Raw genomic sequence first — 11,860 nt, 5'->3', positions numbered from 1 at the left:
TAGCATTCTCCGGGGTATCAAAGCAGCTTTAGAGAGAGCGTTCTGGGAATTTTTCTCATGGACTGCATTCTAAAAGACTGGGGTAGGCTCAGACGTTTATAATGTAGGGAAAGCCCCGAGGCCGGTCTATCTGGTGTTATACGGGTAAAAGGAGAGTTTGCTATTATTAACCTTGCTATGAATCACTTTCCTTCTATCAATCCACCAGTAATCCTAATAATCCAAGCTTGTGCTCCCATCCCTGTGTAATAAGTGCCAGATGCCGATAGTACAGATAAACAGCAAACCTGTGTTTTTATCCAAGAAAAATAAAGCAGAGAGGCCCACTGGAATCCACATGCTGTGATGAAAGAATGTGAAAACAAAAGCACGCATAAGAGGAGAAAATCTCTCAATACTGAGAAAATAACCCTCATAACACTCATGTGGACAGATTTGTTTTTAAGTGGCACTAAATTATTTGAGAATATTTTGGTTTTTACAACCCCAGTTTCTGGGAACCAGTGATGTTAAAGATCATATCTTAGCAATAGGCATCAGCTCTTACTTAAATAGCATTCATTATGTTTAAGTAAGCAAGTTATGGCAAGTTAAGAGAGTTTAGCTGAAGTTGGACCAGCTAAACAAGGAAACCTAAAGGGAAAAAGAGAAAAAGAGGAAAAAAAGAGGGCACATTTGCACTTTAGGCAAAAAATGTGCGCATTAAGAAACATACTTGATGGTGCTTAAATATTATAGTGATTTGTGTGATTCTGTACTGCAGGCACTTGAACAGCTACTCAGAATCTACAATTTAAAGAGACAGTATTAGCCACAAATGTAACTGATTATCACCTGGGTCAAAAAAGTGTAGGTAATGTATTTGTGCAATTTTTGTGAATACGGACGCTGATTTTAGGGCATGTGGATTTCTGGCTTAGCAATCACTCACCTGCTATGTCCTTTGTCCTCTCCAGGGTCTGGGGAAATGTGTCCCTGGGGGTCTAACCTTATTTAAAGATCATGGGATAAACCAAGTAGGAAGTTGGGCGGGGGGAGTTGCTTGGCATTTCTAAGTGCTGTTTGAGATTTGTAGGATTATATTGTTTAAATGAAAATATAGGGTTTATGGGTGCTTTTGGCTGATTGTCTTAATTATAAATTATAATATACAAAATGGTTATATGGCTTAATTGCCTGTTTGGGAATTTTGGAAACACCCCTGGCATATTATGAGCAAAATGTTGCCCATCAGCAGCAGGGTATAAAAGGCTGCCAATTACAGCGGAATTTCTTTTTTGCTGCTGGTATAGGGCACCAGTGCTCCACAGAGCTGTCATGTTAAGCTTTGTAAATTAAAGCTTTGATAAATAAAATAGCAAACTTGGGCTGTATTAAATCCTGTCTTTGCCTGCAGTGATTGTAGCCTGGCTGCTCAATGTGGGTGTAACACATCTAATGCTTACTATAATCACATTTTCCAACAATGCAAAAATGCATTACTGTACTAGATTTTAGTAATCACAATACATCTACACTTATGTCACTCCTGGCAGTACAAAGATTCTTCAGTTATATGCACAGTGGGTAGATAAAATACATAAAGAAATAAAAATAAAGAAACCAAACATGCCCTTCTCTTCCTTCTGACTTTCACTGCAAACAGCTGATTTCAGCTTGTGTGCAGGGAAGAGAAAAATAGTGCAGTGTCTAAAACTTTTGAGGACGGGAGATATGGGCAATGTTTTTTTGTTTTGTTTTGTTTTTATTGCAGGAAAAGATAAGAGCACAGGGGTTGACTGCAAAGTGCATCAAGTACAGAAAATTCAGTCGGAGCTGAGCATAAGCCCATCTCAGCTCAGCACCCAGAGCCTGATCGTCATCAGGTAACAAAGGCAATAATGAACAGCTTGTGGTATTGCGGCCTCCATTTCTCCCTGTAAATGTTGCTATGGTAGAAGCATCACTCTGAAGTCTCTTTGGGCTGGATTTCAGCTTTGCTGAGTGTTGTCAGCTTTGTCTTTAAACTAAAAGAAACACTACAAAAAAGACAGTTTTTATGTCCTCATTAGGATAGTGATTTGTGTAGGTGTGTGGGACTAAGGTTCATATTGTTAACTGGTAATTATGTGCAAGTGCATTTCAGCGCATGTTACAGAGTAATGCAAAAGTATTATAACAGGTAGCGTAACAAATTAACTTCTTCAGAGAGCATTTAAGTCCCATAATGCATTACTGCATAAAAATGTAATGTATTGCATTTTTTTTGAGTGATGACCAAAAAACCCCCAAAACATCTCAAAAAACGACTGACTTGTGCTAGCGTCAAAACCCTGGCACCAGCACAACACCATATAATTGTCAGGGCTAAATTTGGAAAGTTGGAACCGCTGACGTCAGTAGCAACGGGAGCTGCTACTGCAATAAATTCACCCGTAGTTAACAGATGCAGCCTGCAGTTTTTGTCTACCATGATGTTCTTTCCACGGCAATTATCCCAACATCTACTCTGTATGTAACATTTGCTTCAAGAAACTCCAAGTGAGAGTCTCTTGGTTCTCAAAAGGCACCAAAGCAGAACTAGTTCTGGTATGGGCACTGAGTCAGCGCAAAATAGGTAAGACAGAGCGTAAAGCAGTGGAGCATTTTTCAGAGGTCTTTTTGGATTGCATGTACTGGAGTCCAGTGGGATAGAAGTTTAAAGAGAAGAGTACTTGGGGTGCAACAAAAAAAGAGGACTTTTCTGTTCATATAGCTCACAAACGCTCAACGAGGAATCCTGATGCACAGCTTGTAAAGACAGCGCTTTAGTTCAGTGGAATTCTTTTTGGTTTACACTGAAACAATGAAACATTTCAGTGGGAAAGAAAAAACGAAATGTTGGCTACTTTTATATGGGACCTACAACTAAGTGACACTTTTTCAAGTGAGCCAGTTAATTAAACTAATTCTCAGAAACGTCACTTCAGGAGCACGTCTCAGTAGATGTTATTGAATTGTTTCTTTTGTCTCTTCTGACAGTGATTCATTTTGGGAGGCGAAAGAGGCGAAAGAGTCCATCTGACCCACTTAGAGGAATGCTTTGTTTCCTTTTTCCTTACAGCTGAAAAATACTTTGGCCTTGACTAATACTCCCACACAGTACCTTGCCTTTAAGGTTTTTACATGGCCCGTGCTCACACACTGTTCAGCGCTGTCTTGTGATCTGAGACACGCCTGTAGCATTCCAGCCGGACTTTATTCAGACGATGCACTCAATGATCATTACGGATGGACCATGGTGGGGTATTCCAACCCATTTATTCACAAATTGCCATAGACACATCGTAAGAGCTGTAATCATAACATAAAACAAATAAACATTCACTTGATATAACCACGTTTCTGTTATGCTAATCAATTCACAGAAAAGGCACAGGAGGTGCTAGCATCAGCCTGCTAGATCGCTCATAAACTTATTAACAATCAAGTAATACATTTACAAATTGTCCGAAATGTAAACAACAAGTACAACACACAAACATACCTGTTCGCCTTCCAGCTAGATGCTAATTTTAAGATGGATGGAAAACGATAACCTTCTCATTTAATCCTTTCTGCGGCAAGCAGTTGCGGTACGATCTTCCTTCCCGGAAGTTGCCCGTTACGAATTTCAAAATAAGAGTCTAATCTATATTATAAGGTATAATTCGTTCAGGGATTTAACTGTTTGAAAAATATCAAATAAACAAATAATCTGGGTCATTTACACTCCCACCAAATCATTAGTGTTCAAAAACATAACTCCATAAACATAGGAAGAAAGAACACAATGATTTCATAATACAAATAATGACCAAACAACAGAAGCATAGTATGCAAGGAATGGACTAGTCACCTTCCAACAATAAGACTAGTTTTTGAACTGGCCGTTCGAGCACTGACCGCTTAGTAAGACGTTCACCATTTTTGCCAAGTTTCCTGTCACCTAGACAGAGCTTCACTCTCCTAACCAGTCCATCTCTGTCCATTGTAGTCTCTACGACTCTTCCCAACCTCCATTCATTTCTGGGCAAGTCTTCATCCTTCATTATGACTATATCCCCGATCTGCAGGTTTCTCTTTGGGGTGTGCCAGCGTTGTCTAAAGGCAATGTTGGCTAAGTACTCTTTCTGCCAACGGCTCCAGAACTGCTCGGCCAAATATTGTACGTGGCGCCATCTCTTTCTCGCATACATATCTTCCCTTATGAACTTGCCGGGGGGAGGAAGGGCCATGGTAGACTTCAGGGTAAGTAAGTGGTTTGGTGTCAGTGGCTCAAGACTGTTGGGATCATGTAGGTTTTCAATAGTGAGAGGACGACTATTAACTATCGTCATTGCTTCATAGAAGAATGCTCGGAGGGAAGCATCAGGTAGGTTTCCAGGTGAGAGTCCAAGGGTCGCGTTGAGAACACTCCTGACTGTTCTAATTTGACGCTCCCACACTCCACCAACATGACTTGATCCAGGAGCATTTAGGATGAAGTCACACTGCTTCTTAGAAAGGAAGTTCGTCAGTTTATCACCATTTAATTCCGTGAGGGCTTCCTGCAGTTCATTCTTGGCTCCTAGGAAGTTACTGCCTTGGTCAGATTTGATCTGGCGTACGGCTCCACGTATAGCAATGAAGCAGCGCAGTCCAATTATGAATGAGTCTGTAGATAGATCCTCCAGCATTTCAATATGGATGGCTCTGGAGGAGAAGCAGGTGAAAAGGAGACCATATCGTTTTCGCACACTACGTCCTTGCTTGCTATAGAAGGGTCCAAAGCAATCCATTCCACAGTAGGTAAAGGGTGGAGATGGATTTACTCGCTCTGGAGGGAGATCGGCCATTTTCTGTTCTTCTGTCCGTCTCCGAAGCTTCCGACAAACTACACATCGGCGAAGATAGGATGCAACCGTCCTGCCAATTCCTGGTATCCAGTAACCTCTTGTCCTAATTGCACTGAGAGTCATTCCCTTGCCTTGATGTTTGACTTCTTCATGACAGTATGCTATGATCATCCTTGTAACATGATGTTCCTTTGGAATGATGGTAGGGTGTTTAACTGAGAGAGGAAGGTTTGAATCACGGAGTCGACCTCCCACCTTAATCACACCATTGTTGTCCAAGAAGGGGTTGAGGTGATGTAGCTTGTTATGAGGTGGCAGCTGACAACCTTTCTTCAGTAGCCGCACTTCCTCCGAATATGTTTGTCTCTGCAGATCTTTGATGATGAGGCGCTCGGCTTCTTCTCTTTCCTGCACTGTAGAGAGGCCGATTGACTTATCCTTGTTGATCCTTCGAAGAATGCGAGCCACTGCACAGATGGCGCGAGTCCAGGATGAGAACTTTGCCAGCCGATAAGTAAGAGAATCTTGTTCTACAGTTTCCGTGTTTAGAGTCCGTGTTTCCTTAACTTCTGGATCTCCGACTGACAGTTCCGGAGCCACCTCTTCTGAGAGGTCAACTCCCTTTTCCCATAGAAATGCAGGGCCGGTAAACCAGTCCGATGATATTAGCTCATGGACAAAACAACCTCTAGAAGCACGATCCGCAGGATTCTGGTCAGTAGGGACGTATCTCCATTGCCTTTGATTCGTGTAGAGATGTATCTTCTGGATACGGTTGGCTACGAATGTATGAAAACGTCGAGCCTCATTATTGATGTACCCTAGTACAACCTTGGAATCGGTCCAAAAATGCTCTTCAATGTCCGCATATCCAAGTTCTTCCTTCAAAACATTGCTGGTTTTCACAGAGATGACTGCAGCCGTCAACTCTAATCTTGGGATCGTGGTGACCTTTGTTGGGGCGACACGAGATTTGGCCATGACTAAAGCACAGTGGATGTCTCCTTCTTCATTGCTAAGCCTCAGATATGAACACTGTCCATAGCCAGTAGTGCTTGCGTCGGAGAAGTGATGTAACTCACGTTTAATAACCCTTCCGAAATCTGCCGGGGCATAACTTCGGGGTATATTTATCCTCTCCAAGTTGTTGAGGTCGTTTTTCCATTTCTCCCACCGTGGACGAAGTTCGTTGGTTAGAGGGTCGTCCCAACCTGTTCCATGGCAGCACATCTGCTGCAGCACTTCCTTTCCAATGAGCAAAAAGGGGGCTATGAGACCCAAGGGATCGTACAGGGATGCAACAATGGACAATATGCCTCGACGTGTTGCAGGCTGTTCCTTAAGGTTGGTGATGATCTTCAGGCAGTCTGATTCGACGTGCCATTGGATACCCAACGCTCTCTCTGAAGGTAAGTTATCAAAGGCAAGGTTGAGGTCTTTAATGTCTGATGCACGTTCAGTTGCTGGTATGCTTACCAGGACAGCTTTGTCATTGGACACAAACTTGTGGAGCCTAAGACCACCCAGGGCACAAAGTTTTCTGGCTTCTTCTGCTAACTTGATAGCCTTCTCTGAGCTGTCTGTACTTGTGACTCCATCGTCGACATAGAAATTTCTCAGAATGAACTGAGAGCCTAATGGGTACCGGTCTTTATTTTCTGTAGCCAAATGCTTCAATCCGTAGTTTGCACAGCCAGGCGATGAGGCTGCGCCAAAGATATGCACCCTCATACGGTATTCTTGGGGCTGTGCACCGAGATCTCCTTTCTTCCACCAAAGGAAGCGCAGGTAATCCTGGTCTGACTTCTTCACATGAAATTGGTGAAACATTTTCTCTATGTCGCACATCAATGCAGTGGAGTGCAACCGGAAGCGAAGAAGTACACCGTTGAGATTGTTCATCAGGTCAGGACCAGTGAGCAGATGATCATTCAAACTGGTTCCCTTGTACTTGGCAGAGCAGTCGAACACCACGCGCAGTTTGCCTGGCTTCTTGTCGTGGAATACACCGTGATGAGGTATGTACCATTTTTCGCCCTCTTTCCCATCATCGTGGACTTCCTCTGCATCACCCCTTTCTATGACCTCCTCCATGAACTTGATATACTGTTCTTTGTACCCTTCATCCTTTAACAGCTTCCTCTTTAGATGGCTCAGACGTATGACTGCAAGCTGTTTGTTGTCAGGTAAGGTAGGTCTCTCCTTAAAGGGCAACGGCATCTCGTAGTGACCTAGACTGTTCTTTTCGATGTGGTTCTTGAGTTTGTCCAGGAACAGGATGTCCTCCTGAGACACTGGTTTGCCGTCTTCCTTAGCATCCTTAAAGTCAGACTCTAGAATGCGAATGGCATCTGCCGGAGTGACTGGTGGGAGCTCCCTGACTGCAACTCGGAAGCACTGTCCCGCCGTACTTGAGGTGTCGGGGCATGTCAACGTACCACCAACTATGCTCCATCCTAAGTCGGTACGAATTGCATAAGGCTCATCGTCTCCTCCCGTTATGACGTCTCTTGGTGCCATTGCTCGTGCGCAGTTATAGCCTATCAATAAACCAACCTCACAGTCCTGTAGAGGTGGAATCTCTTCTATGACCTTGGAGAGATGATTCCACCTTTTAGCTGTCTCGCATGTTGGGATATGGGCTCTGTTTACTGGTATGCAATCCTTGGTATAAGCAGGAGGAAGGTCGATGAGGAGGGAAGAGCGATAACCCCGAACACAAAGCCCTGAGACTCTTTGGCTCTTTACGATCACGTCGCGTCCAATCATCGTAGTTAACTTCAGCTTAACTGGACAGGAATCTGCCTTTAATACATCACTCAGTTCCTGGTCAACAAACGTCGTGTCGCTTTGCGTGTCCAGCAAGGCGTAAACCAGTTTCTCAGTTCCTGTATCCTTTTTTGACACCCACACAGGCACAATCATTGATGTGTTAGTTGGCTGTCCGGTAATCACTGACATTGAAGTTGCAGCAGCCTCCGTTTGGCCGGCATTGCTCAGGATAGTGGTTTCCTGTGGCAGAACTCTTTCCTTCTTTAAATAGTTGTCATCGTGTAAACAAGTGGGATGTTTACCCTTGCACGTGTTGCATGAGTGTCGATGTCGACAGTCTTTTGCACTATGTCCAGGTTTGGTGCAGCCATAGCAGAGCTTATGTTCTCTGACAAAATCTCGACGCTCCTCCAGAGTTTTAGCAATAAACTTGGGACATCCATGTAGTCTGTGTTGATTATTTTGACAGAAGGCACAAGGAGACCTTTCCTTTCCTTTAACTGGCTTGAGCCTCTCGGTGTCAGCCTCAGTCTGTGTGTTTAGAACGCTTGCCTTGTTCCTCTTAGGGTCTCTGCTGCCTTGTTTTGCAGTGCTCGACTCAGAGCTGCGGAGGGCATAAGCTGAGGTGATTGGATTACAAGCAATCTCTGCCTCTGTCGCCATAAATGCGGCGAAGTCCTTAAAACTGGGGAATTCCTTATTGCCCTTTAAGGCTTCAGTAACCTTCCTGTTCCAGTGAGATGCTATCCACTCTGGTAGTTTAAGGATTAGCTTCTTATTCTCTTCACAGTCTTTCAGTATTTCGAGGCTCTTCACATGTGTCATTGCATCTTGGCAAGCGTTTAAGAAATCTGAGAAGTCTCTTAATCCTTCTGCATCTCTTGGTTGGATCTTTGGCCAATCTGTGAGCTTATCTCTGAAGGCTTTCTGTATAATAAAGGTTTGGCCATATCTGTTATCCAGTTTGTTCCACGCATCCTTATAAGCGTCGCTGTCATTCCTATAGAAAGTTCCTTCTAATGTTTTACGAGCTGGGCCGCCTACATACTTCCTCAAGTAATAAAGTTTGTCTGCTGGGGAGATGGCCTTTTTGTCAATAAGTGACATGAATGAAGTTTTCCACTCGATGAACTGAATGGGGTCCCCACTAAATACAGACGGCTCTGGAACTGGAAGTCTATTTAGAGCCATACTGTCTTGTAGGGCTTGGGCAAGGGATGACACGTTTAGGTCGGGTGGCGATGCTGTGACGGTGGGAGTTGGAGGGTTGATAGCAGGGGGAACATGATGGTTTCCCACTGAACTATTAGAGGAATGGAGACTGCCTTCCTGCGAGGCTACCTGGCTGTAGACTTGCAGTTTGGCCCGAGCGGCCCTCAAATTCTTTTCTGCTTGGAGGCGTTCAAGTCTGCGCTTTTCTACTTCCATTTTTCTGTGCTGTTCCTCTATCTTCTCCATTTGTCTCTCTTCTTCCAGCAACCCTTCAAATTCGACTTCCTTAGCAGCTAGCTCTGCTGCTGCATCCGCCTGTTTGAGTGTTAGAGTAGTGCCTTTGTGACTACGGATTGACTTTGTCACTCTAGATGCAGTGGATCCATAGATGGAGCGTGCGTAGCTGTTCTTAAGCAGCTCCCTGAGACGGCAATGTACTTGTTCTGCATCATAATCACCATCGAGATCTGACATTCTCTCGTAGGTAACTTTCATAATTTCGGCTGTAACTGCCTCACAACTGTCAACGTGACGTCTTAATTCTGGAGAAGGTGTAATGTGACTTCGTATTTCAAGGTAAGTGTTTAACACAGTTTCTTTCTCTTTCTCCAAAGAATCCATCAAAGATGCCAGCTCGCCTTTACTAATGTCTGACTTGAGCTGCTCTCTTGACTCTCGGGCTCGAATCTTCCATCTTTCGTACGTTGAGATGAACTTTCTTTCCCTTTTTCTTGCTTCCTCCTGTTGCATTTCGAGCGCCTTTGGAGTTGGGAATTTTGTTCGAGTGGAACGTCGGAGGCCTTCCTTAAGCTCACCTTGTAAGTTGTTCAACGTTTCTTCTCTGCGTTGAATTTCCTTCTCCAAAAGTTCTATTTCCGTAGTTTCTGATGTGTCTTCAAGAGACGCTTTAAGCCCTTTGATTTTATTCTGCAGGTCGACTATCTGATGCTCTAGTTCTGTTTGTGAGGAGGGAGTCTCCATTTCCTTCGTGTTTATGTTATTTACTTATCTAATTTGCAGGCTTTAGTTAATGAGCTGCTTGTGGTTACTATAACTTACAGGCTGCATTAACAGAAGGGAGGAGAATCTTTGCACTTTAAACCAAGTTGAAATAGAAGCGGATAACCAACACAACATTGAGAAGAAATGTATAAAATAATGAATGCAACCTGCTAGCTGTTGCAAACTGATGTGGTAAAGTAAACCTCTTATGCTAAACACAGATCAATACACCATTACTATTGTACAGTTACAAATTGAACTAAATGCCCCTCTTTCACCCCCTTTTGAGTCAGTAGAAAGAATGATAAATATACAGTAGTGGTGGTAAATACCAATAAACAAAATTACTTCACTTGTTATTACTTCATGTCCGTCGTGTCTTAATGCAGCAGATGTCCACAGTAGTTGACGACCTTCTCTCTCCCTTTAACCACCACTGATGAGAATGAATGTCCTTTCCTTGTCGATTAGAATGAAATGTTCCATACCTTTTCTGACCGTCACATCAAACCATTAAGCCAGCTGCATGATGATTATAAAGTCTCTGTCTAGAAGACCCATAGAATGGCACTGAGTTGCTCCGTGAAATGTCTTGTCAATCCCAGACGAATAGCAACACAGCTCCGTGACTCGTCCTCGTGGTTCCGTGGTGCAGGATGGCAGCAGGATGATGCGGGGGATCAGCTCTTACTGTAGCATTCCAGCCGGACTTTATTCAGACGATGCACTCAATGATCATTACGGATGGACCATGGTGGGGTATTCCAACCCATTTATTCACAAATTGCCATAGACACATCGTAAGAGCTGTAATCATAACATAAAACAAATAAACATTCACTTGATATAACCACGTTTCTGTTATGCTAATCAATTCACAGAAAAGGCACAGGAGGTGCTAGCATCAGCCTGCTAGATCGCTCATAAACTTATTAACAATCAAGTAATACATTTACAAATTGTCCGAAATGTAAACAACAAGTACAACACACAAACATACCTGTTCGCCTTCCAGCTAGATGCTAATTTTAAGATGGATGGAAAACGATAACCTTCTCATTTAATCCTTTCTGCGGCAAGCAGTTGCGGTACGATCTTCCTTCCCGGAAGTTGCCCGTTACGAATTTCAAAATAAGAGTCTAATCTATATTATAAGGTATAATTCGTTCAGGGATTTAACTGTTTGAAAAATATCAAATAAACAAATAATCTGGGTCATTTACAACGCCAACAATGCATTTCCAGCATTTTTTTTTCATCCTTCGTGAATTCAAGGCCCACTGTGTTTAAGGTGAAATATAAGAATTTTAAGTTGTAGAAAGTGCAGCACAATATGGGCGAATTTGCATAAAATAGCTACTTCAAAGTGGGTTGAAGACAAGTTTGATTGCAGTGATGAAGAGGGTAATAATGACATCCAAGCACTGATGTCTATGAAGATGAAATGCAGATGTCTTAATAGTCCCACCGCTGTTTTAATTCCAAATATATCTTTTTAACACAACAGAATGCTAAGTCGCGGTCTTCAGTTTGCATTGTTTAAGCATTAACTACGCCTTTGTTTACCACCTACCAGCCTATCAGCATCCTTCCTCCATAGACAGGAAAAACAAGAGAACGGATAGCGAGGAAGAATCGATCATAGTAATGGTTTTTCCCTGTGGCGAGTGAAGCCCGGGCAGGTGACATATCCACCCCCATCATACACATCACAGCACTCCATCACCTCTGTCAGCCACAACACCAGACTGCTCATTCTATCCAGTATATTGGCCCTTTACCTTATCTCTCTGACCAATCCTTTTTGGTCTTTATCCCACCCCCTCAACCAATTTAAATTCTCAAGCTTCACTTTAACCAAGTCAGAAGCCCTTTATCAAACCAAGCGGTCAAATTAATAGCCGCTACCTTTACATATAACATCAGAAGGATAAGCAAGGCAAGTGGGACAAAGGCATGCCTCCTGCTGCTGTTCTTCAATACCCTTCAAGCACAAGAATCATTTGCACGGTTAAAGAAACATGTAATATTATGGTGTT

General features: G+C 43.1%; 2 long non-coding RNA genes across 2 annotated transcripts; both read right to left on the bottom strand.

Moving 5' to 3' along the window:
• Positions 1-3,255: 3,255 nt before the first annotated feature.
• On the bottom strand, positions 3,256-3,557 carry LOC146648077 (uncharacterized). The gene is made up of 2 exons (XR_014908500.1): positions 3,506-3,557; positions 3,256-3,312 (listed from the first exon to the last, which is right to left on the bottom strand). It is a non-coding gene; the product is annotated as an uncharacterized LOC146648077 (long non-coding RNA).
• A 7,014-nt stretch (positions 3,558-10,571) lies between these two features.
• On the bottom strand, positions 10,572-11,040 carry LOC146648076 (uncharacterized). Its single transcript, XR_014908499.1, has 2 exons — positions 10,822-11,040; positions 10,572-10,628 (listed from the first exon to the last, which is right to left on the bottom strand). It is a non-coding gene; the product is annotated as an uncharacterized LOC146648076 (long non-coding RNA).
• Positions 11,041-11,860: the final 820 nt, after the last annotated feature.

Source organism: Rhamphochromis longiceps, linkage group LG18, assembly GCF_057381845.1.
Source record: "Rhamphochromis longiceps isolate RC_006_pf linkage group LG18, R_longiceps_female_GT1.1, whole genome shotgun sequence".
Taxonomy (NCBI): domain Eukaryota; kingdom Metazoa; phylum Chordata; class Actinopteri; order Cichliformes; family Cichlidae; genus Rhamphochromis; species Rhamphochromis longiceps.
The sequence above is the reverse complement of the archived record's forward strand: the minus strand, read 5'-3'. Positions and strand labels throughout refer to the sequence as shown.